Source organism: Harpegnathos saltator, unplaced genomic scaffold (assembly GCF_003227715.2).
Source record: "Harpegnathos saltator strain DR-91 unplaced genomic scaffold, Hsal_v8.6 scaffold833, whole genome shotgun sequence".
NCBI classification, from domain to species: Eukaryota; Metazoa; Arthropoda; class Insecta; order Hymenoptera; family Formicidae; genus Harpegnathos; species Harpegnathos saltator.
This window is the reverse complement of record NW_020230686.1, coordinates 112,029-136,210: the sequence shown is the minus strand read 5'-3', so window position 1 is coordinate 136,210 and position 24,182 is coordinate 112,029. Positions and strand designations below refer to the sequence as shown.

General features: G+C 34.5%; 3 long non-coding RNA genes across 7 annotated transcripts; all 3 read left to right on the top strand.

Annotated features, from left to right (window-relative positions):
- The first annotated feature begins 15,546 nt into the window (after positions 1-15,546).
- Positions 15,547-19,090, top strand: LOC105187137 (uncharacterized). 5 transcript variants are annotated; one of them, XR_003114251.1, is made up of 9 exons: positions 15,547-16,418; positions 16,883-17,052; positions 17,314-17,452; positions 17,617-17,686; positions 17,787-18,046; positions 18,160-18,229; positions 18,330-18,582; positions 18,668-18,736; positions 18,837-19,090. It is a non-coding gene; the product is annotated as an uncharacterized LOC105187137 (long non-coding RNA). The 5 variants fall into 5 exon arrangements; XR_003114253.1 differs by having other exon boundaries at positions 17,621-17,686; positions 18,668-19,090; XR_003114254.1 differs by having other exon boundaries at positions 18,672-19,090.
- Positions 19,091-20,340: 1,250 nt separating this feature from the next.
- LOC112590484 (uncharacterized) lies at positions 20,341-21,484 on the top strand. The gene is made up of 3 exons (XR_003114255.1): positions 20,341-20,596; positions 21,055-21,214; positions 21,345-21,484. It is a non-coding gene; the product is annotated as an uncharacterized LOC112590484 (long non-coding RNA).
- Positions 21,485-21,992: 508 nt separating this feature from the next.
- Positions 21,993-23,223, top strand: LOC105187136 (uncharacterized). The gene is made up of 3 exons (XR_850084.3): positions 21,993-22,423; positions 22,603-22,694; positions 22,803-23,223. It is a non-coding gene; the product is annotated as an uncharacterized LOC105187136 (long non-coding RNA).
- Positions 23,224-24,182: the final 959 nt, after the last annotated feature.

Genomic DNA, 24,182 nt, shown 5'->3' with positions numbered 1-24,182 from the left:
CAGATAAAAAAAGATGCACGTGATACAAAAATGAGTACATATTATGATAAAGCTGAAGCAGCAATTAAAGAGTAAGTAAAAATAAATAAATAAATAAATAAATAAATTTTGTTATATATCACAATATTTAATTAATCTTATTTATATTGAAACATAGAAAAGATATCTGTCCACAAAGAAAAAGTATTGGAAAAAACAAATACTAATTTAATGGAAATAAATATAGAAAAATAATAATTTAGTTAATGATAATTGTGAAGATAATTTTTATAATTATAAATAAATATAATTGTAAGAATATTAATTTTTCTAAATATGTATATTGAGAGACCTTTTGTAGCATTGATACTATACTTGATACATACTTGATAAAGATGAACAAATACATGATGTCGAATCTCTTGACAAACATTTTAAAACTAAAAATGATAATAGTTTCTATAAATACTAAATCTGATTTATGAATGTATTTTATGTTTCATTAATTTTATATTTTAATAATCTTATTCTCTATCCTTAGTAAGCTCTGACTTTCAACGCTATGTAATAAGAAAACTGGCAGACATAGGGTTTAAAATGTCCTCAATAAAAGAACAGGAAAAACTTTTAAACAATAGATTTGATATCATGTTACAAAAACTGGACAAATGTTTTTTGCATGAGGAAATTTTGGAGAAAGTAGTTGGAAAAAGAAGTTGGAGAAAGAAATTATCAATCGGAAAGAACTTTCCGATTGATAATATTGAAGATCTTGAAAAATTTGAAAAATCTTTAATTGATGGTACTATTGGGTTGGCAACTAAGTGATTGCGGATTTTGTCGACAGATGGATTTTACACTTTCTTTTGTTTCGTTAACGTGTTCAAAGTACCTAACCTATATTTTTTTCTTATTGTTTGGACTTCTACCTTTCATTTAGTCAAAAAATTATATCGATTAGTTCTTTAGTTTTGTTTTTATCCCAATTTAAAAATGGAAGAGCAAGACGTGAACTTCAGACATATTTTATTGTATTATTTCCGAAAAGGCAAGAACGCATCGCAAGCACACAAGAAGTTATGTGCCATACACGGGAATGAAGCCTTGAAAGAAAGGCAGTGTCAAAATTAGTTTGCCAGATTTCGTTCTGGTGATTTTTCATTGAAAAATGCTCAACGATCTGGCCGTCCAGTTGAAGTCGATGAGACCCATATCAAGACCATTATCGATTCAGATCATCATAGCACGTGATATTGCACGTGATATTGCAGAGAAGCTCAATGTATCGCATACATGCATTGAAAAAAATTTTAAAAAGCAAATTAAAAATTTTGAATTTTCATTCTTATTTAAAATCCGCAATCACTTACTTGCCAACCCAATATTAAGCGCAAACAACTGGTAAGTATTATAAAAAATTTGATTAAGTATGTGTAGAATTATATTATAACCCCGATAGTCAAATCTCTGTGGAAACAAATTTTGCCAATTATGCTATAAATTTAGTTAGTATAGAGTGTTAACAAAAATCTAATAATCTGATAACGTACGGCAGATTGGTGGCAGAAATCAATCAAGATCTGTCGCTAATCTCAAATCTGCATATAGATGGCACCAAATCTGCTGCCAAGTTTTGACTGAACTTTTGCCAATCAGCCGGCAGACTGTAAACATTTTATTTATTGGGATCTTTCTTATATATTTCACTTGTACAGATTAAACAGCTATCAAATATTGGGAGAAATAATGTCAAAGGATCACTTTTACGAATATTAATGTCGGATGCGTTAGCTTCTACATTTAGTTATGCTGGAGGCAGAAAAACGGATATTTTACGATTTACAATTACGAAAAATTATATGTAGTGAGTAAATAATTAAATATTTAAATACATGATATAAGCAATATTTATAAATATAATTTTATTTTTAATATTTAATTTTTTATTTTTTAGGTGTGTCGAATTCGGTTTGCGGATGCAACCGAATATTGTATTTCCGAACCAATAAAATCTTGGGTACGACATGCCAACGTTATTTAAAGAAAACCAGTAAGTTTTTACAAATTTTCTAAGTAAATATATATGATAAGTAAATATATGATAAATAAATATATTTATTAATTATCATTTTTATTTACAGAACACAAATGTACATAAATTCACAGGATGATACAAATGGGCATTCAGAGGATGACACAAGTGTATGCAAATAAATGCAACTATTATTTGCATTACATAGCAAAATAACTACAAATGTTCCTATAAACTTGTTTTAATTTTCGTTTGTTTATATAAGTTTATTTATATAAAACAAAAAACTTTTTTATTTTAAATGCAAACAAACTTACACAAAGGCAAACAAACTTACACAAATGCAAACAAACTTACACAAAGGTATTTTTAGTTAGAAGTTTACTCTGGTTGCTTTCTAGTTAGTGGCAAAAATCGATATAAAAGTCATTTTGTTTTTGTTGCTGATTATATATATCAAACAAAAGTAGAAATTATACTTTTATCGATTTCTGTTATTATCTAGAAAGCAATCTTAATTTGTTTGCAATTACTAGTCTGTTTATTCTCTGACAAGATTCAAGTGCAATTTTATTTTGTTACAAATTATGTCATGAAAGTGTTTATATATTTTATATGTCTATTAATTAAATAAGAGAAAGTTTTGATTTATCTTAATTTTTATTTAAAGCTTGCACGTACACATAAGTTTCAAGTTTATATAAAAATGTTTTTATACAAAGTAAAAAAGAAACGTATATTCATTTCTTCTTCTATTTTACGAATATAAATTTTTAAAGTATTGTATTGTATTAATTTCATAAAAAACTTTATTTACTGATCAAATTTTTGTTAAAAGTTAATGTTTTAAATATAAAATTTATTATGTTGCTTAAATGAAAATATCAGAAAGATAGGCAATGAACCAATTATTTCCTATTTGCAGTAATATTTAAGCTATATTCTTAGCATTACATGATATCTTATCAATGACTGTGCTGTCCCAGACAGCACAAGGATGTCCTTAGGATATCCAAAGGATATCCAGGACATATATGTAGGATATCCCGAGGACATTCTATTTTAATCCTCGGACATCCTCTGGACGTCCTGAGGAAGAGCAAATCCTTTAATTTTCTTGATTAACTTGATATAACGCAACAGTGATATAGTAGCCTTACAAGAATTGAGGTGGATAGGTAAATACAACACAAAAATATTTACAAATTATTTCTCTCTTTTGCTTTATTTTTTTCTTAATCAACTTTTTGATTACTTTTATAATTCTATTACGTTTATTGTTTAGCAAAATGCCAGCATTTATCTTTGAGTTTACTAATGCCTATTCCTTTTACAGACGTATAAGTGTAATACCCTTGCTATTCAGCAATTTTATGCCATTTCGATGCAAAATTTCATCAGTTAGAATATGTCAGATATGATGATTTATACATAATGGTGTTCCGCTACATTTTAGATTACTATGTGTGGATATTCGGAAATGAAGGACACGCTATGTGCAAGATAAAGTATCTGCAAGTCAAATATTAAACTTTTCTACTAATAATGATTTCTGCGATAGCAAACAAGGATATGACATTCTAATGCCTAGAAGAATAGCTGGGCCACTCTGACCATGGGGGTTTAACTTAATTAACTTAAGAAAAAAGAAAGTAAAAAAACTTTCTTTTTCAAAAAAATTTTCTTTTTCCTGTTTTCCTTCTTTCTTTTTCTTTTGCTATTGTTTTTGTTACTGTTTTTATTTCTTAATTATATTTTGTTTTAAAGAATTTTTTTATAGTATTCAATATTTTTGATCTGCTGTATTATTTAAAATTGTCTTCATCCACAATGCTAATTAATGTATAAATAGTTCTAGTATGTACTGCCAGTAACATTTCTTCTAAATGAACATATATAAAAGATTTCTTCAATGCAATTAAAGATTAATTAAGATAATGCTAAAGCAATGAATATATTTATTTCCATTATTACATACCATAGGTGTAGATCTCGTTTTTAGGATCGTTCGATGCAGATAATATAGGGGAAATATAGGAGGGCTGCAATCAGCTGTCTGCTACACACGATAAATGTGTGAAACGTAATATCTTCATACTGTTACACGACCACAGTCAATTACTATCGATTACTTATTAAAATCACATGAAGAAAGAAACGCGTGAATAATCCGTACAATCGATGTATAAACTGCACTCGATGTATAAACTGCATGCCAATAACAAGCAGATCATAGGCCCGTTCGTTTTGTTTGCACTGCTGAACTGGTGCATTAAGTTAAAGTGAGACAAACGTAGGTTTTCTCACTCCAATTTGTTGCATCAGTTCAGCAGTGCAGACAAAACGAATAGGCCTTATGTTATGTTATAACGAATTCGGCCGCTTGCACTGGGGCACACTGAGGTTGCGTTCCGATATTTGTAACGATACAAACTTCTTGATCTCGTTACGCTGGCTGCCGCTGAAAATCATGCAGCAATCAGCTGAGCGCACGCTCCCCGATCCGCGCTACCATCGCGCCACAACAAACGCTCACGCATAGCCGACCAGCAGGCAGCCACGCTCGGGAACCTTCGGTTCTTACTACTTAGCCGAGTTCTTAAGGCTCGTCTGCAATAGCTGTAAAGCGTGGTCTACAATGGCCGTAAGCAGTAAGAAGAAAGCGTGAACAGTAAGAAATGGACCAACCACAGTTAATTATTTTTGTCATAATCGACTATGATTGGTTTATTTCTTACCGCTTACGCTTACTTCTTACTGCTTACTGCCATTGTAGACGACGCTTAAGAGTGGAGCGTGGTCTAAAATGGCAGCAAGTAGTAAGAAGAAAGCGTGAACAGTAAAGATCATTCTACAATATGTGTCGTAAGTTGTAAGCCGTAAGAACTGACCAATTATAGCCGATTATTTTTGTAATAATCGACTGTGATTCGCCAATTCTTACGGCTTACAACTTACGACACGTATTGTAGAATGACCTTTAGAAATGGACCAACCACAGCTGATTATTTTTGTCATAATCGACTGTGATTGGTTTATTTTTTACCGCTTACGCTTACTTCTTACTGCTTACTGCCATTGTAGACCACGCTTAAGGCTATAAGACTGTAATGTAAGCTGTCAGCGAATGAAAATATTTCATTTCGTGTCTTGCAACCTTAAAGCCTTACTCTTACAGCTAATGTAGACGAGCCTTTATACTTAGGTGTCTTCTTACGTTTGGCACGAACCTTCCTCCAATAATGCTTCCGTGTCTTCGTACACTTTCGGCCTTCTACAACGTTCTTTGTCTTCCACGTCAAACTCACCGTTTTTAAACTTTTGAAACACTCACGACAACTTCTCTCACTTAAAGCAATCTCACCATTTGCTTCTACAAGCAATCGATACGCCTCAGCTGCAGATTTCTTCAAATTAAAGAAGTAAATCAAAAGTTCCCGCAAATGACGCTTATTCGGCACTTGACAAAACTTGACATTTTCGCACGAAAAAAATTATGTGATGCTGATACGGAGTCACTAATACTTCAAGGTTATGTTGTTACCAGATGTCCAAACTTACGATATTACGTTTTACATCTGACAATTTCAACATAACTTTCTGGTGGGGCCATCTTTTGTCAAACAGCGAAAACTTATTTGTACTCCTAATAATTTAACTAAAATTATAATTTTATTGGGCCACAACTATATTTTCTTGTTCATTCATGTTCGGAAATGTGTAAGCAATGACATTACGTTGCCATAACCTGCATTATTATAGTCGAGTCGGGGCTGCGTGGCGGACAACCTGGCTCCCATTAGTTTCTAGCAGGCGAGCACGCGGTGCTCCCGCCCGATGTCCCACGCGTAACCACTAGTGCCGTTGCGGCCACTACGTGACGCGCTCACCGACTCCGCTGCTCGCAGCTAAGATTCGGCCGCCCGGGTGATATAACCGAGCGCGATAGCGCGCCGCGTGCCTTCGTATGGCCCAACGGCGATTGTGGCAATCCTTGGTGTGTGGTCTTGTGCGACTCTGTAGCACCTTTTTTTTTACCAACCTGTTGTAGGCTTTTCCCAGTGCAGTTTTGGCGAGTAGAGTATAGATTCGAACCACCGCTATATATACTCTGCTGAGTTGACGGCGGTGCCAATATACCCTGCTGGGTTGAGGCTTTATGGTGAGAAGCGACTTTAGATTTGACTTCTCTGCGTTGCTGCCACACTTTAGGAGCGGGCTTTAGTCGCCTCCGTTTGGAACGGGTAAACTCTCTTTTTCCAAGTGTCCGTCGAGGACCTTGACTATCAGGAGCGGCGTGATCGTTTCCTTGGGAGTTTGCGAACTCTCTCTTTTCAAGTATCTGTCCAGGATCTTGGCGATGTGATAAGCGACGTGATCGCTTCTTTAAGAACTCTGGGGCCCTATTCTTGAATATATACGCAACTTTACGTATACGCACGTTGCGAATAGTAGAAATGCGCATACGTTTCTGTCAAGTATTATTAATTTAAATTTATGTAACACTATCGATTTTTATGGTTTTACTTTTATTTAGAATAAAATATTTTATCATATTTCAACATATAATGTATACAAAAATATAATATAGGAATATAATACATACATCACACATTGACTGTTTGCTTGCTCAATATGTTTTTATCTTTACACGATTAAAAAAAAACTAATCATAAACACAGACATCTATATTATACTAACTGCTAACTCCCGTGTTTCTAGAGATAACTTTAGACCCCGAAAATTATGTATTATATAGTGTGAGTAAACGTCTGCACATGCGTAATGTAAATGGTAAAGTTGTAATATGGACGGTATTCATCATATTTATATATATAAGAAGTTACATATGTGTACATATATTATTTTTTCATTTCAATCAATTGGATATCAATATTTTACCACCTACAGAACGCATGCACATGAGTTTAGTATATAGCTTTCGGAACTATATATTTTATCCTAGTTAGCAGTCTAATAATAACACAGATGTCTATGATCACAAAGCGTAATCAATGCACGTGCGTGCGTGATCACTCAACACGCACAGCAGTTCCGTGTCTGCTGGCATGTTTGTATACACGTCAACTTGCGCTTTATCTCCGAGCAACTGCTTTTTTAAGGCTAGATGACACTGTCTCTAAGACGGTGTCTCTAAGACATAGTGCTAGCGCTTTCAAAATTAACATTAAAATAAAATACTTTCATCGAGAAGCCTTCGTCCTCCAGAACATTCCGTCCGCCTAATTGGACAAGGTCGAATAAAAGGTTCGTCATCACGAAGACGACCGAGGTGACGCAGGTGCGCCCTTAACCACTTACGGTGGCAAAAAATTCACTGACGCGTGTACCACCAGAACGGTCCAGTGTAACTCGCTGAGAGGCGTCACACAGTGTTCGATGTCGTACAGAAATCGGAAAAAGATTTATATTTTCTAAAGTAATTTATTTTCGACCTAGGACTTTTAATAGCTTTTTGAAGGGAATATAGAGCGTCGATTGATTATAAAATTATACAAATATAAATATTTAATTTATTTATTAATAATCATGCAAAGTGTGGTATCTCTCGAAACAGTCTGGAACATGTAATGGTACAAGGCATTTCTTACATTCCCATATAGTTTCACTTCGTTTTTTGTGTTTGGTACACACTCTACACCTTCGCTGTGGATTCTTTTTGGCATTTGTGTCTGGCAAACAATCCCACCCGACGTGTCACGCACGTCGTTTTTGTTTCTGTGACAATCGTATGACGACGTACATACCACGTCGTTGACGATTCTGTGACAAAAGCATTACGACGTACGTGGCACGTCTTTCCAGCGCAAGTGGTTAAAGGAAACTGAGCTGCTCGGAGACCTCACATACACTTATGTACGCCGCCTCGTACAGACATAAGATTAATGAATCGGCGTATAATGCTCATAAATATAGTAAACAAACACAAAATAGGGAGTTTTTGCAATACTATCTTTCAGATACGGTAAATGTTGCCCTAACTGCTATTAGTTGCGTACATGCCAACGTTATTTCTGAGCGAATAACGTTCATGATTTACGTTTACCGTATCTGAGAAATAGTATTGCAAAAACTCCCTCATAAGTACGTAATAGTTGAACGCTATAAGCAAAAACGCTATAAAAAAAAATCAAACCGAACGCAAGTGCGTATAACGCGTGCGAATAACGCGACGCAAAAGCTGACGCAAACAATAAAGTAAAAAGAAAAGATAAAATCGTCGAGAAAAATAAAAGAAAGAAAGTAATATGCAAAAAAGGAAATGTAACGAATAAAGCCCGACTACACGATACCTCGCCAACTATTCCGACCGTTCGGTAATAAATGAGAAGAGCCGAATTTTTTTATTTCGGCATTGAACAGGTCACGAGAAGCGGTACAATTTTCACGATCGGTCTCGTGAGTTCGGATGCCGTCGTGAGCACCATTCTCACTCGAGTTTGTCAAATGGATCGGGTTCGCGTAATCCACTCTCGACCGTAGAAAAGGCCGGCAAGATGACACTAGGGTTTTCGGCAAGGTGCTTATGAGTGACTGAGGCGATGCCGCCGCCATCGTATATAAGAGGCAACGATGGATATGTTGTTTCACTAGCAGTCATCCTCTTGACAACCAAAAATTTTGGAGGATAAGTTCCAATGTGAGCTGCACGCCGCCGTGAAATGCGCGAAGATTACACACGTTGACGACCAGCTTTGTGAGATGTGACCCTGGTGGCAGGATTGGATGTCATTCGTTGTAACGAAGCATGGCATGCTTGAATAACCTGCCTACTTGCAAAAATCTATCCTCATCGAGAAAGGGGGCCAGCTTCAGAAGTGTGTTCCGTCCCGGCAGTGACTGCTTGGTCCTTGTGAACTTCAGCTCCTACGCGTACGCTACCGCCTGTGCGTGGGCGATTCAGATGACCTCTGCTTGCCACAATTCGGCCGGCGCGAGGGAGACTGAGTCCTCCGAAGCAAGACAGCGATGACGCGGGCTTCAACGTTGCATCCAAGCCATGACCCGCAGCAGTCGGCTCAAGCTCGAATGTCCAGTTAGCAACTAGCTTTCCTCCTCCGTCTTTCCCATCTATAGCGTGCTCTTGCGCGTCTCTGGCACCTCCTAGCATACATCCACGGAATCGTGAGGAGGCCAATTGCCAGAAATCACAGGAAAATAGGACCCTGTCACCATAGCTCATGGCCGAGCAATGTGCTAGGAGACATCCCCCTCGAAGCGCAGTCCTCCGAATTTTTTCGTCTGGGCACATGATGCCAGCGGGCATCAGGGAGAAGCCTTTAGATCTCTGTCGCTCGATTTGCCATGAAAGTGGTCCATCTGCCTGGATGATCCTGAAGTCAGCAGAGGATGACCATTGAGTCTATCCAGAGGTGGACGGTTGAGCTTGGCATCCTCAAGGTCTCCAAAGTATGTGTAATCAGCATCGTAGCAAAGACGCGGCACATAGCTCCAGTCGCGGCAGCGAAAGCCGCCTCAACAAGGCCTTTTTAGATTTGGCGCACAAAAGCATGATGGACAAAAGCTGTTATCCTTAGATAGAGCACCGCAGTATATACGAGCTCTGAGGCATCAGCGAAGCTATGGAGCTCCGCTGTGCAAATTGACAGCTTGGCGTCGATCGTTCGCGGGATGTGGAGTTCACACAGGAAAGGAAGCTCCGCGCGAAACGCCTCCCAAGCAGCAACGTCTCCAGCCGGCAGTGGCTCATCCCAACCGATTCGCTTCAGCCATGTTGTTTAGATGATGCACTTAGCCCTCACAGTGACGGAGGATATTCATCCGAGTGAATCGAAGAGGCAAGAAGTCTGCGATAAGATGATGCGCTTCGTGGTAACATCCTTCTCGAATGGTCAAATCACAAAGGAAAAGATATCGCTCGGCCTCTACTCCAAGTCCAAAGTAGAGTGACTCTCTGTAACTCGCCAGGCTCGAACACCATGCATCGCCCACTGATCCGCTAGAACATCTGCAATCAGCTGCTCGTGGTTAACTGCCTATTTTAGTATCTGAAACCCGCCCGCCGTGCATATCTCCTTCAGCTGGCAGCGCACCTCCAAGGCCTCGCGCATTGTAAAAGCCCCAGTGAGAATGTCAGCGACGTAGATGTCGTCCTACATGGCCGCTCCTAGAGGAAACCTGGGTTCTTCGTCGTCAGCCAATCTCCGCAGCGTCTAGATGGCCAATAACGGCGCGCAAGCTAGGCCATAGATGACGATGTTCAGACGATACGCCTAAACCTTTGCCGCTACAGGATCCTTTGAAGATCGCGGTCCTCCTCGTATATCAAAATCTGACGGTACATATTCTCCACGTCAGTTACGAAGATGTAACGATGATGTCGCCAGCGCATTAAGAGATCCGCCAGGCGCGGGAGAAGGCTTGGTCTGATCAAGAGGCAGTCGTTGAACGAATGCCCCTCACATGTCTTCTAAGAGCTCTTGAAGACGACTCGCAGCTTGGTGGACGTGCCGGATTGCTTGAACATATCATGATACAGCAGGATGCAGTCCAAGTGCACTCCTGACTCCGACTGGGAAGCGTCAGCCGACATGTGACTCAGAGCCTCATATTTTGACAAGAAATCGTCGTAGAGTTGACGGAATGTCGGATCCTTTCGGAAATGTTTCTTTATCGTTTAGCATCCGCATCGCTGATCAATATTTGTATGATAAGTCTGGTAAGGTAGGCTTGACCGGAAAGCTGTGTATCTCCGATACTCTAGCCGAGAATGTGTGGCAGCAATACCTCTGCCGTTGACATTTTACGATTGTCTTAAATATAAGATTCCTATACCGCCCTAAGCATGGTTTCCAAAAGACGATCTACATTTGTATGCGCAAAACTTGTGTGAATGCAAAATATGTTAACAATTCTCAATATGACCTTATCATTCTTTTCATACGACGAATCATTTTAAAGATAACACAGCCCCACAAAAAAAGTGATCGGTGCCTAAAACCGGACAAGTATGTTCTTATGTATTTTGATCCGCTGAATCCGAATCCGAGGTCAGAATTGGACAATTGCTAGCTTTACCTAACCTCAAAAAGCTGATCATAACTTCACTTAACAAAATTAAGCTCTATATGGTTGAATTCAGCTTAAAGAATGTTACAATTCTTGTCATTATAACAATTTTCAATTTGCAAAAATAAAGATGGTGGGAGGGGAATATAAAAAAATATAATATTTTTAAGAAATCTAACTACACAGTTGTAAGGAGCGTCATAAACCATATAACTTTTATTTGAAACATTTGTATTTTTTATAGTTTTTGAAATATACTCTTTGAAAACCAGGTATACCGATATACCTTGCAAGGATTTAAAATCCCTAAATATGAAATTGAGCATGTATAAAAAAACGTGTCTCTTATTTTTAGCTATTCCACAACATATAATATAATATATATTATATATAGATTATCATATATATTATATATATATTATCATATATATTATATTATTATGCATATAAAAAAATCTCGGTCTCTTATTTTTGGCTACTCCGCAACACATAATATATATTATATATATATATATTATTATATATTATATATATATTATTGAATCTGCTCCTAGTAATCCGATTTGAAAAAATCCAAGGCGCCCAAAGAGATCCACATCCATGCTGAAATGCTTTCATGAAGAGCGGCTAATTATGAAGCGGTCAATAAACTTGTTTATCGCTGTGATGACAGGCGCGGTGCAATTTTTCGAATGAAAAATGGATCATTTATAATAATGTTGAGCGAAAAAGATCTTGGCGAAAGCGGAATGAACCACCTTTAGCCATCCCAAAAGCCGGTCTTCATCCAAAGAAGGTCATGCTCTGTGTCTAGTGGGATTGGAAAGGGATCCTGTATTATGAGCTTTTACCAAACAACGAGACGATAAATTTAGAGAAGTATTGTTCCCAATTAGACGAATTAAAGACAGTAATTGAACAAAAACGTCCAGAAATAGCGAATCGGAAGGACGTCGTGTTTCATCAGGACAATGCACGGCCTCATGTATCTTTGATGACTCGACAAAAGTTGTTGGAGCTCGGTTGGGATGTTCTATCCCATCCACCATATTCACCAGATTCACTCGCGCCTTCTGATTTCCACCTATTTCGATCATTACAAAATTCTCTTAATGGAAAAAACTTCAACTCTTTGGTCGAGATAAAAAATCACGTAGGAAAGTTTTTCGCTGAAAAACCTGAGAGATGCTGGAAGGACCGAATTTTCAAGTTGCCTGAAAGATGGAGAAAGGTTGTAGAACATGGCACAATAACAAGGAACAATGGCACCTATATAATTTAATAAATGTATACTAAAATTTAAATCCCCTGTGTTTCAATTTTCCTTCAAAATCGGCACGAACTTTCCGGATAACCCAATACATAAAGAAACACAAGTATCAACATATCTGCAAGCGTTGATGTATCTGCGAATATTTCTGCCAGTGTATCGGAAAAAATATATGGGACACCAAAATCTTCAATATTGACAGTAAGTCATGGAGAATTTTTGTTGATCTTATGCAAACATAAAACATTATCTTATCTTGCTTCACAGAAAATATCAATTTCATATAATTCCAAGAAATGAAAATGTTTATGAAAATAGTATAGCATAGTTGTGAAAAAATGTTACATATTTTTATACTAAAACTACTAGATATTTTCATATCATCACATCACTAATTGTGTTTTAAATATTTCAGTATATTATATTAAAATTGTATTAAAATATGTTGAAATGTTAGCACAAAAACTTAAAATTTTTATTTTTTAGGTTATGACACCGGTTAGTATTCTAATTTGTAGTACACTAAAGATAGATGCATCGACCTCTATTACACCAAAAAGATTGTTCAACTCTCCAAATAAGAAGTGAATTCGAGAAGTACATAGACGGAAAATACAGTCAATTCGCCGAGAACTATACAAATCTGAAAAACAACAAATGCGGTACAAAAAAAGAATTAAAACTATAGATAGAGTTTTACGTTCTTTAAAAGGAAAAAACCTGTTATCATTGGAAGACTTGGAAGTTATTGGAAATTTAAGTGCGTGGAATAAGAATTTACTAAATCGACAAATATGCTTGAATAAAAAATTGAAAGTTCCTCGTTTGTATGAGCTCGAATTACATCGCTTTGCTCTCACGCTATATTACTACTCTCCTCATGCATATAATTATGTTAGACAAAAATTTAACAATTGCTTGCCGCATGCAAAAACTCTTTCATCATGGTATACTTCGGTGCATGGTGAACCGGGAATAAACTCCGAGTCACTTCAACTAATAAAATGTCACGTCACAAATTCATCTTATCAACTAATTGGAGCATTAATGTTTGATGAGATGGCTATACGTCAGCATGTAGAGTATAGCTCTGGTACTATTTTGGGATATGTTGATTTTGGCAATAATATTGAAAGCGATGGTGCATTGATAGCCAAAGAAGTTCTAGTTTTTTGTGTGGTTTGTTTAAACGAAAATTGGAAGTACCTATCGCTTATTACCTAATTAATGGTATTAATGCCGAAAAAAAGCTAATTTAATAAATCAATGCTTGATTGCTTTGCATGAAATTAACTTTCAAATTATATGTGTAACGTTTGATGACACGACAACTAATTTTATTGCACTGAAAACTTTAGGATGTAACTTTGAAATAGATAATTTTAAAACATATTTTCAGCATTTATCAACGAAGAAGAAAATATTTGCTTTTCTTGATGCCAGTCACATGTTAAAATTAGTAAGAAATACATTAGGAGCATCTAAAAATTTAATAGATAACAATGGAGAAGAAATTGAATGGCAGTATTTGAAAGAACTTTATAAGCTACAGACAGCCGAAGGATTTCATTTAAGCAACAAATTAAGTATAAGACATATTGAGTACACAAAACAAAAAACGAAGGTTAAATTAGCAGCGCAGCTTTTGAGTCAATCAATTGCTGATGCGCTTACTTTTTGTAAAGATTCTTTAAAGTTGAAAGCTTTCCAAGGTTCCGCTATCACAATTAAATTTTTCAAACCATTTAATGATTTATTCGACATTTTCAATTTTAAATCTATGAAGCAATATGGATTTTTAAAACCAATTAATTCTGACAATTATGAACAAATCAAATAAAAACTTGAAGACACTTTTGATTATATATACGGTCTACAATTACGGTTCTCTTCAAATAAAGTTATTAAAGTTTTAGATTCGAAAAAAAAACTGGTTTTCTTGGCTTTGTAGTTGACATTAAAAGTTTACTCACTTTATTCGAAGAGGTTTCCAAAAAAGAAAATATTTTAACATATATACCAACATATAAATTAAGTCAAGATCACCTCGAAATGTTTTTTGGTGTTATTCGGTCACATAATGGTTTTAACAACAACCCTACAGTAAGACAATTTAAATCTGCTTTTAAAAAAATTATTATTCATACAGAAGTATCAGCACCCTCGACAGGAAAATGTATAGCATTGGAAGAAATACCAATTTTAAATGTATCTTCAGCAAAGAAAGCAGTCGATGTTATTAATAACAGTTCACCATCTTCATTACATCATTGGATTGATATATTTCATACAGACGAAAGCCATGATTATTTAGAAAATATATCTTATACCACAGAATTTGGTATTAACATTATTGTTTATATAGCTGGATTTATCGTACGAAAAATTCAAAAAACTCTACAATGTACTGAGTATTTAAAAGTATTATTGACTACGTCGGAAGAGACAACATACCATGCCCTAATACAAAGTAAATCACGTGGGTATCTGTTACATCCATCTGCAGACGTTACATTTATATGCAGAAATACAGAGAAAGCCATCAAAACGCTATTGAAAAATCACGGTAAATTGCTAACACATAAATATCAAAATAATGCATTTGCAAATGATATTATAGAAGAATTTATAGGCAGTAACATTTTTCAACAATTAAATGATCACATGAAAAACCACGAACCTCTGGAAAATCATCGTACTTATTTGATAAGGGTATTCATGAAAACTTATATAAAAACTCGCATTTGTCATTTTCTTAAAGAATATAATATGAAAACATATAATATGAAACTGAAAGACAATATTATAATAAGCTTACATTATTTAAGGGACAATATATATATATATATACAATAATTATTATTTTATTAATAAAAGATATCTCCCAAATATTAATAAAAGATATAATCCGAATATATCCAAATATATGCACGTAATATTACAACAGTATTATTATAATACTGCTGTGATATGCAATATTACATACTATATATCTTATATATAAGTATTATTATATATATATTATATATAAGTATTATTATATATATATATATTATATATAGTATGTTATATATAAGTATATTTAAAGTAAGTTTAGATGTTTAGTGTGTGTTAATGTTATTTATGTTGAATATACATCTATATTTCATTAAATTAACGACTAGAAACGATTCAGATTACGTATCTTAATTCCGAAATTAACGAATATGGCATATATAAGTCTTTTGGAAATCATCGTGTGTGTGACGGAAACACCCGACGGTATCCTATTGTAGAAAGAGACAGCGCTATGCCCCCCTTTCCGCATATTTTCCAACCTATATGCTTAGCGCTCTGTCCATAGATTCTTAGGTCCATGGGTTGCTTTAATCATTGTTACGACTTATCCGGAAAATAGAATAGGACAGAGAAACACTTGGAAGCATTTGTAGCGGTCGCTGGACTGCACCCGACGTTACCTTTCCCCTTGTGTCGTTTTCTTCTCTCTCCTAATACAGAGCGAGAGAGAGAGAGCTTCTCTCACGCAATAACTCTGTCCTCTAATGTAGTCTTCAGCACGCCCATAAGGATGCGCAGTCTATCTATATAAGCCTATGATCTCATCACTCCTTTTCTAAGAGTATCCCAAGATTCGTAAATAGAGGAACGGAACGAAGATTCTCTCATCCACTTTACACGATTTGGCTCAAAAATAGCGGCAATCGTAACTCAGCTGATTAACCATATACCGTCAGGTCAAAAATTATTTCCGCTTTTTGCAATTTTTGTACTGTAATCGGCATTGTAACCGTTTTTCTTCTTAAAATTCTCACTGATATTTTGGAATGTGTTTAAACTATATTTTGATTACTTCTGACTACATCTTAAACTATGTTTTGATTACCTGTTCACTCACACAACTAAACTATAATACTACACGTACATAGTATCATGTACACCAACACAGATTCTCTGGTTCCAAAATGGCGGCCGTGAGAGGATCTGACTTTGTTCCGTTCCTCTACTTACGGACCTTGGAGTACTTAGTCTTTTGTTCGCCTTCGTAGCGGTTAGATGTGGTTCTCGTAACTGCGCACAGTTTTTATTGTGAGGACCGCATTGTCTCTATTTCGTAATATTCACCTAACATCGATGATTGGCGTTGGAGTAGAACTGCTCTGCTCGGAGCCATCTATTGAACTTTGAACTTTGAACCTTAAGAGTACATCTTGATATCTAACCTAAATATATTCATAATCGTTTGTGTACATCGATAAGAATTTATAACATCAGAACAGGTCAAACATAAAAGAAAATTCTGTTGGTACTAAGAGCATCGTTTTATGCAGCATTTTCGATATGATTATTTCTATTATCATTGGAGGGAAAAATATATCAACACATATATTTAAATTCAAACGCTATACAGTGCACAATTTTCCAGATAAAAATTATTAGTACTAGTTATCTTTATATTTATTATGATGCTTAATAAAATAAAACAAATTAAATATATCTGACAAACGAAACACATCTTTGTTTCAAGTGCTAATTGTGAAAATTTATTACAGGAATTAAAAAATGTCTCCAAATTATCCGAGGAAGAAAAATGATGGTCAATTGTGAAAACAAATAAATAAAAACAAACATAACGGAAAGGAGGAATTGAAACAAGTTTCCTTGTTCAGTAGGCCCTGTTTAATTCAATATGAATCCCTTTGTCTCGAAATGAAAGCAATAAGTAAATATGTCGTTATATATATCATTACTATGACCAACACATTCTCTTTGCTTAAATATTCTTCATTTGTATTATTGTTATATAGCTTTATATTATTATTATATGAATCAAAAGAAGTTTCTTCATTATACATAATATTGCTTGGATATACTTGCGTATACATATTTTATATTATTATTTAGCTTTATATTGTTATTATTATATAGTTATATATTTTTATTACGTCTGCCAATGTGGGATCTGACCATCTCTTGGTTCTAGAATTGGACAGGATGAGAAATGCCAAACTGCGACACCGGAATAACATTAACGACGTTGTCATATGGGTGAGGATGCGTCATAGACAATGGAACGGTCATGTTGACAGGAAGGCGGAAGACAGACTAGCACAGCATCACATGTATTTATTATTTATAATTACATAAATTAAAAGAAGTCTCATTATACATAGCATTGCTTGGGTATACTCGCGTATATATTCTTTATATTATTATATAACTTCATATTGTTATTATTATATAGTTATTATTATATATTTTTAAACTCACCAAAGCCTGTCCTAAGCCAGGTGAAGGGGAACAATAATAACCACGTAAAAAAACCAGGGTTCATCTGGCCCGAATGATAGCACTCGGTAAGGGTATTTGTCTGGCAAAGCTACTGCCTTGTAGATGGATATTTGCTTATCGAAGGCTAAAGGAAGGAACCTTGAATAAAAATACCTGGTTCTCCAGGTTGGGGGACTTGCAATCCACTACTTGTAAAAAGGAAGATGGCAAAAAATCCTTGTAATAAGCCTCGGAATTCGGATGGATGGTTACGGAGATAAATACGGAAACGAAAAAGCACAATGAATTTTGGGACATGGAACATGGAACGTACAGTGGTTTGAGAGGGATGATGGAAGATGCAGAAAGGGGTATAACGGAGATGAAGATGGATATAACAGTTATAATAAAAACACAAAAGAAAAGGAATAGTATAGAGCAACAAGGTAACTATATATATATATATATATATATTCTTTATATTATTATATAACTTCATATTGTTATTATTATATAGTTATTATTATATATTTTTAAACTCACCAAAGCCTGTCCTAAGCCAGGTGAAGGGGAAGAATAATAACCTCGTAAAAAAACCAGGGTTCCTCTGGCCCGAATGATAGCACTCGGTAAGGGTTTTTGTCTGGCAAAGCTACTGCCTTGTAGATGGATATTTGCTTATCGAAGGCTAAAGGAAGGAACCTTGAATAAAAATACTTAGTTCTCCAGGTTGGGGGACTTGCAATCCACTACTTGTAAAAGGGAAGATGCCAAAAAATCCTTGTAATAAGCCTCGGAATTCGGATAGATGGTTACGGAGACAAATACGGAAACGCAAAGCACATTGAATTTTGGAGCATGGAACATGGAACGTACAGTGGTTTGAGAGGGATAATGGAAGATGTAGAAAGGAGTATAACGAAGATGGATATAACAGTTATAATAAAAACACAAAAGAAAGGGAATAGTATAGAGCAACAAGGTAACTATATATATATATATTTTTTTTTTATATTATTATATAGTTATTATTATATATTTTTAAACTCACCAAAGCCTGTCCTAAGCCAGGTGAAGGGGAACAATAATAACCACGTAAAAAACCAGGGTTCATCTGGCCCGAATGATAGCACTCGGTAAGAGTTTTTGTCTGGCAAAGCTACTGCCTTGTAGATGGATATTTGCTTATCGAAGGCTAAAAGAAGGAACCTTGAATACAAATACCTGGTTCTCCAGGTCGGGGGACTTGCAATCCACTACTTGTAAAAAGGAAGATGGCAAAAAATCTTTGTAATAAGCCTCGGAATTCGGATGGATGGTTACGGAGACAAATACGGAAACGAAAAAGCACAATGAATTTTGGGACATGGAACATGGAACGTACAGTGGTTTGAGAGGGATGATGGAAGATGTAGAAAGGGGTATAACGGAGATGAAGATGGATATAACAGTTATAATAAAAACGCAAAGGATAGGGAATAGTATAAAGCAACAAAGTAACTATATATATATGTATATATATATATATATTCTTTATATTATTATATAACTTCATATTGTTATTATCATATAGTTATTATTATATATTTATTTCTACACACACACATATACACACACACACACACACACATATATATATATATATATAGCTAGAGAGAAGAAGGCGTGGATGGGTAGTATTCAAAAAGCCATGTCAGAAAAAAATCACTAATAAGGGGATTGGAATGACCGAATAGGATAGAGACAGGGAACCGGAAGGCGTCACATGCTATGAAACCGGAATATATATATTTTTTTTTATATTTATTATTATATATGTTTATTGTTATATATATTATTATTATATAGCTTATGTTATTATATAGCTTTATATTATTAGTGCATGAATTAAAAGAGGTCTCATTGTACATAGCATTGCTTGGATATACTCGTGTATAGATTCTTTATATTATTATATAGCTTTATATTCTTATTATTATATAGTTATTATTATATATAGTTATTATATATTTTTGTTGTTATATATATTGTTGAGATTATGGAATTAATCTTTATTAGTTATTTTTGTGGCATGTTTATTTTCCAGCGTCGAGCGTCGAGTTTTATCCAATAAGAACTCTCATTTCTACATAGAATGCTATCATTGGATAATTGCTTGACACTCAACGTTCTGACTGTCCCATCTAAAAGCTCGTCTACAATAGCTGAAAGAGTAAGGCTGTAAGGCTGTAACGTAAGCTGTCAACGAATAAAAATATTTCATTTCGTGTCTTGCAACTTTACAGCCTTAGGGCAAGAGCACAGGCTTTTGCATAACACATAATACATAACGCATAAGAGAATAAACCAATTAGTTTTTTCATTTCCCTACTCAAGATAGAAATGAAGAACTTTGATTGGTTGATTCCCTTATGCGTTGTATATTATGCGTTATGCAAAAGTTCGTGCTCTGGCCCTTATTCTTACAGCTAATATAGACGAGCTTTTAGGCCTGATCTAAAATATATGTCGTAAATTGTAAGCCGTAAGAATTGGCGAATCACAGTCGATTATTACAAAAATAATCGGCTATAATTGGTCAGTTCTTACGGCTTACAGCTTACAACATATATGGTAGACCTGGCCTAAAGGCTCATCTATAATGGCTGCAAGAATAAGGTTCTAAGCGTAAGCAGTAAGGAATAGATCAACTACAATCGATTATTATAAGAATAATCGATTATGGTTGGTCTATTCCTTACTGCTTACGCTTAGAACCTTATTCTTGCAGCTATTGTAGATGGGTTTTAAAAGCATCTTTAGGTTTCGCTGAAATCATTTCCCGGAGAACGGCGTATGGGTGCACTCTTCTACCTAAAGCTATATACCGAATTGAACTGAATTGAACTGAAATCATTTCTCGTTATTTCCAAGTGCACACGCGGCATATGGTGGCAATCAAATTTAGTGAACATAATCACTTTTTTGCAAGAAACATCATGCCAAACAGAAATAAAGTAAGTTGTAAAACTTCTTTTATTCTTAAATGATGTCTTATTTCTCATTTGTATTTTATAACTGTTATAACATTATATATATTTTTTTTATCATCATAACTGTTAAGGTTATAATGACATAAAATCTGTTTATTTTCAACGCTTTGTTAGTGAAATCGTTTGCATTTTTATATTATTTTTGTTACATGAATTATTATTTTATAGTTATTATTCTCACCTATCAAGTTTCAATTATGATGTGCATATCCCAAGAAAAATGGGAGATCGAATTGATGTTTTTTAGACGTCTATCCGATTTCTATCAGAGTTTTCTCTAGATAATACTCACACACACACATACACAACGTACAAGCATATACATTAAGATTAAATATTTATTACTATATTTTATTATAAATGAAACATTTCTTTCCTTATTTTATTCACATTTATCTTCTAATGAATATATATCCATGTAGCATACAGTAGCGTTGAAAAAACATTTTGGAAGCACTTTTAAGCATTGCTGTGCTATATGAGTATAAGTACCCAGATAGCCAAGAGTGCTAAAATCACATTTCGATGAAGCTTTGCGGCAAAGTTTGCTTCAATTGTAACATCAATTTAGTTGGAAGTTCAGTAAGTTTAAAACGCATTACGTACATAAACAATGTTAGTCATTTTATATCCTAACATATTATTATATTATTTGTATATATTATGCTTTTTACAGATTTTATATTATTTATATATATTATGCTTTTTACAGAAAAATACACCAAAAGTTGAACAAACTATTAACGCAGATGAGCAATAGTCGTAGGCATGTACCCGAGAAGCTACAATTGTTGCCAATATCATCAGTTGCAGATATTGAAAAATTTCAAACTGCCAATGATGAAGAATACATGAAATTAGTATGCAAAATAAAGTTTCATCATATATATATACATATATATATATATATACATAAGACTCGAAAATTAACAAGTGAAAGTTAAGCTAATTATATATATATATATATAATTATATACATATATATATATATATAGGGGGTGTTCTATTGTAAAAAGTCGATCTGAATATCTTAAAAACTGAGCTCGATAGATACAAATGTTTCAGATAAAAGTTGCATGGTTTCAAGGAGACCATATGATGAACTTGACTTTGAATAATCTTCTCAAGGTGAAGTTAAAATCAGTTTAAATTTTTTAAATGGGACCCTATTTTTCATGTCATATTCTTATAGCTCACTCCCAGACTTTTTCAAAACATTATAATGAAATATTTTTTTTATTAAGTACTTTCCGAGTCATAAGACTCGAAAATTAACAAGTGAAAGTTAAGCTAATTTACTATCAAAACAAGTCAATTTAGTTTGAAATAAGGAAAAGGTGATAATCTTGGTTGATTTCGACATACTATTCTCAAGCCTTCGACATATTATTCTCAAGTCGAGATCATTTTTAATTTCTTAAATATGTTTTATTCTATTTTTACTTTTAGCGCTACTTAGGTGGGTAGCGCTACAACGACGTGAATAACATTTGTTTTGTTTGTAAACAGTACGTGTTTCTAAAAATATGAAGCCTCTTCTCTGCTCACATATGTATAAAGTTCATCTATCACATCTGAATGTACACAGTGTCGAAAAATTACGCTCAATTAATGAAACTTCTTTTGTTAATAACTTTTTAACAAATATCGAGTGACAGTTAAAAACTTTTGCATATTGCTCAGAATGATGTCATTGACAACATATGTTAAGGTCAGTGTCATTGGAGAAACGATGGGATGTTACAGACGTTGGAGACGTTCTTAGTGGACGAACGAAATCGTGCTAAGTTGGTACGATATTTATTTATAATATAATATATTATTTATTTTATAAGCAATTCGTTAATGTCACACTTTTAGACGTGGTTTTTGCCAAATACATTTAGTAATGTTAAAATTGTCCATAGATAAAACAGTTACAGAAACTATGCAGCTAAAGTGTAAAACATACTGTTCATAACATGTTGCAGCTTGGTGCTTGAATTTGCGGAAATATTCAGTTGGCTTGGTAGAAGAAACAAATAATAGTTTTCCGAACTGCGCTTTTGTACAATTGTAATAGGTAAGTTTTATATAAGTGAACAAATAAATATCGGATTTGAATCTTCAAAAGTTTATGACTACTGACATCGGCATGCTAAGATCTAAAACTTGTTTCTTCGTTTTTCAGACGTGTTTCAACAATAGTTTCAACAAATTTTAAGCCACTAATGCACTGATTTGCACCTTTGTTAAATAGTGGTTACGTCACGCGCCTGAGAAATGCGGCAAAAGTATAGAAGTTGCAGCAGCTCCTCGTGATAATATCGACAATGAAGGCTAATTTCGTCGAAGCAGTATATATATCGCTAAACACATAAATGCTTAACGTCCTTTTTAGTTGTTATAGATTTTTATTAGTTATATAGTTTCTATGGCCTGTACGTTATTGTGTCCTCATAACAAACCAATTTATTCAAATAATTTTCTATGATTAAGATTCTTAGATACTCAAAGACTAACGAAGTCTTGTCAGAAGAAATCCTTACCTACAATTCTTATAGTAACAAGAAATATCCATAAAATGACAATCCATAAAACTTGTAATTAATGAAGCACATATTTGTAAAATATTTCAACTGTTCTGTTTATTTACTATGGCACTCAACAAATAACCATCAATAAAATTAATATGACGTACAACTTATCTTGTCAGATCTTACATATTTTTATAATTGCTATCAGGGAAATTTTGCAGTTATTTATTGATTGTTGCAACAAAAAGGCTGCAACAATAATGATTGAAGTATTTATATATGTGTTGAATGGACAGTAAATCGTTTTATGGATATTATGGTTATATTTTTTTACTGCTAATATATACTATAAGGATTGCTAGAAATGATACATCGGCTGTATTTCACTCCAATGTATATTATCAACTGTTAAAAAGAAAATGATATTGTCCCAACTCTCCCTCATTTCTTCTACTTTCCCAAATGAACATGTATATATGAATATATATATATTTTCTCGGCGTAATTAAAACTGAATTGAGATAATGCTGAAATAATTAATATATTTATTTTCAAAATTACATACCAGAGGTGTAGATCTCGTCTTTGGGATCATCCGACACAGATGATTACAAGGGATGTTTACTGCAATCAGCTGTTTGTTACGTTTGTATGATGGGTGAAAACGTGATGTTAACACACACACACACACTTTCTCTCTCTCTCTCTCTCACTCACTCACTCACTCACTCACTCACTCACTCACTCACTCACTCACTCACTCACTCACTCACTCACTCGTTTATTACTTTGTAGGAATTCGATGTCTTCATATTGCTATATGACCACACACACAGTCAATTACTACCGATTAATTATTAAAATCACATAAAGAAGAAAACGTATGAATAACGCATAAATACAAAACGCACGTTACTCGATACATGAACTGCGTGCCGATAACAAGTAGGTAGGTTATGTTATATTAGTATTAGTCATGGAAGTAAGAAGATATGGAGGGAGCATATGTGGGCACCGAGGATGAGGGGTATGAT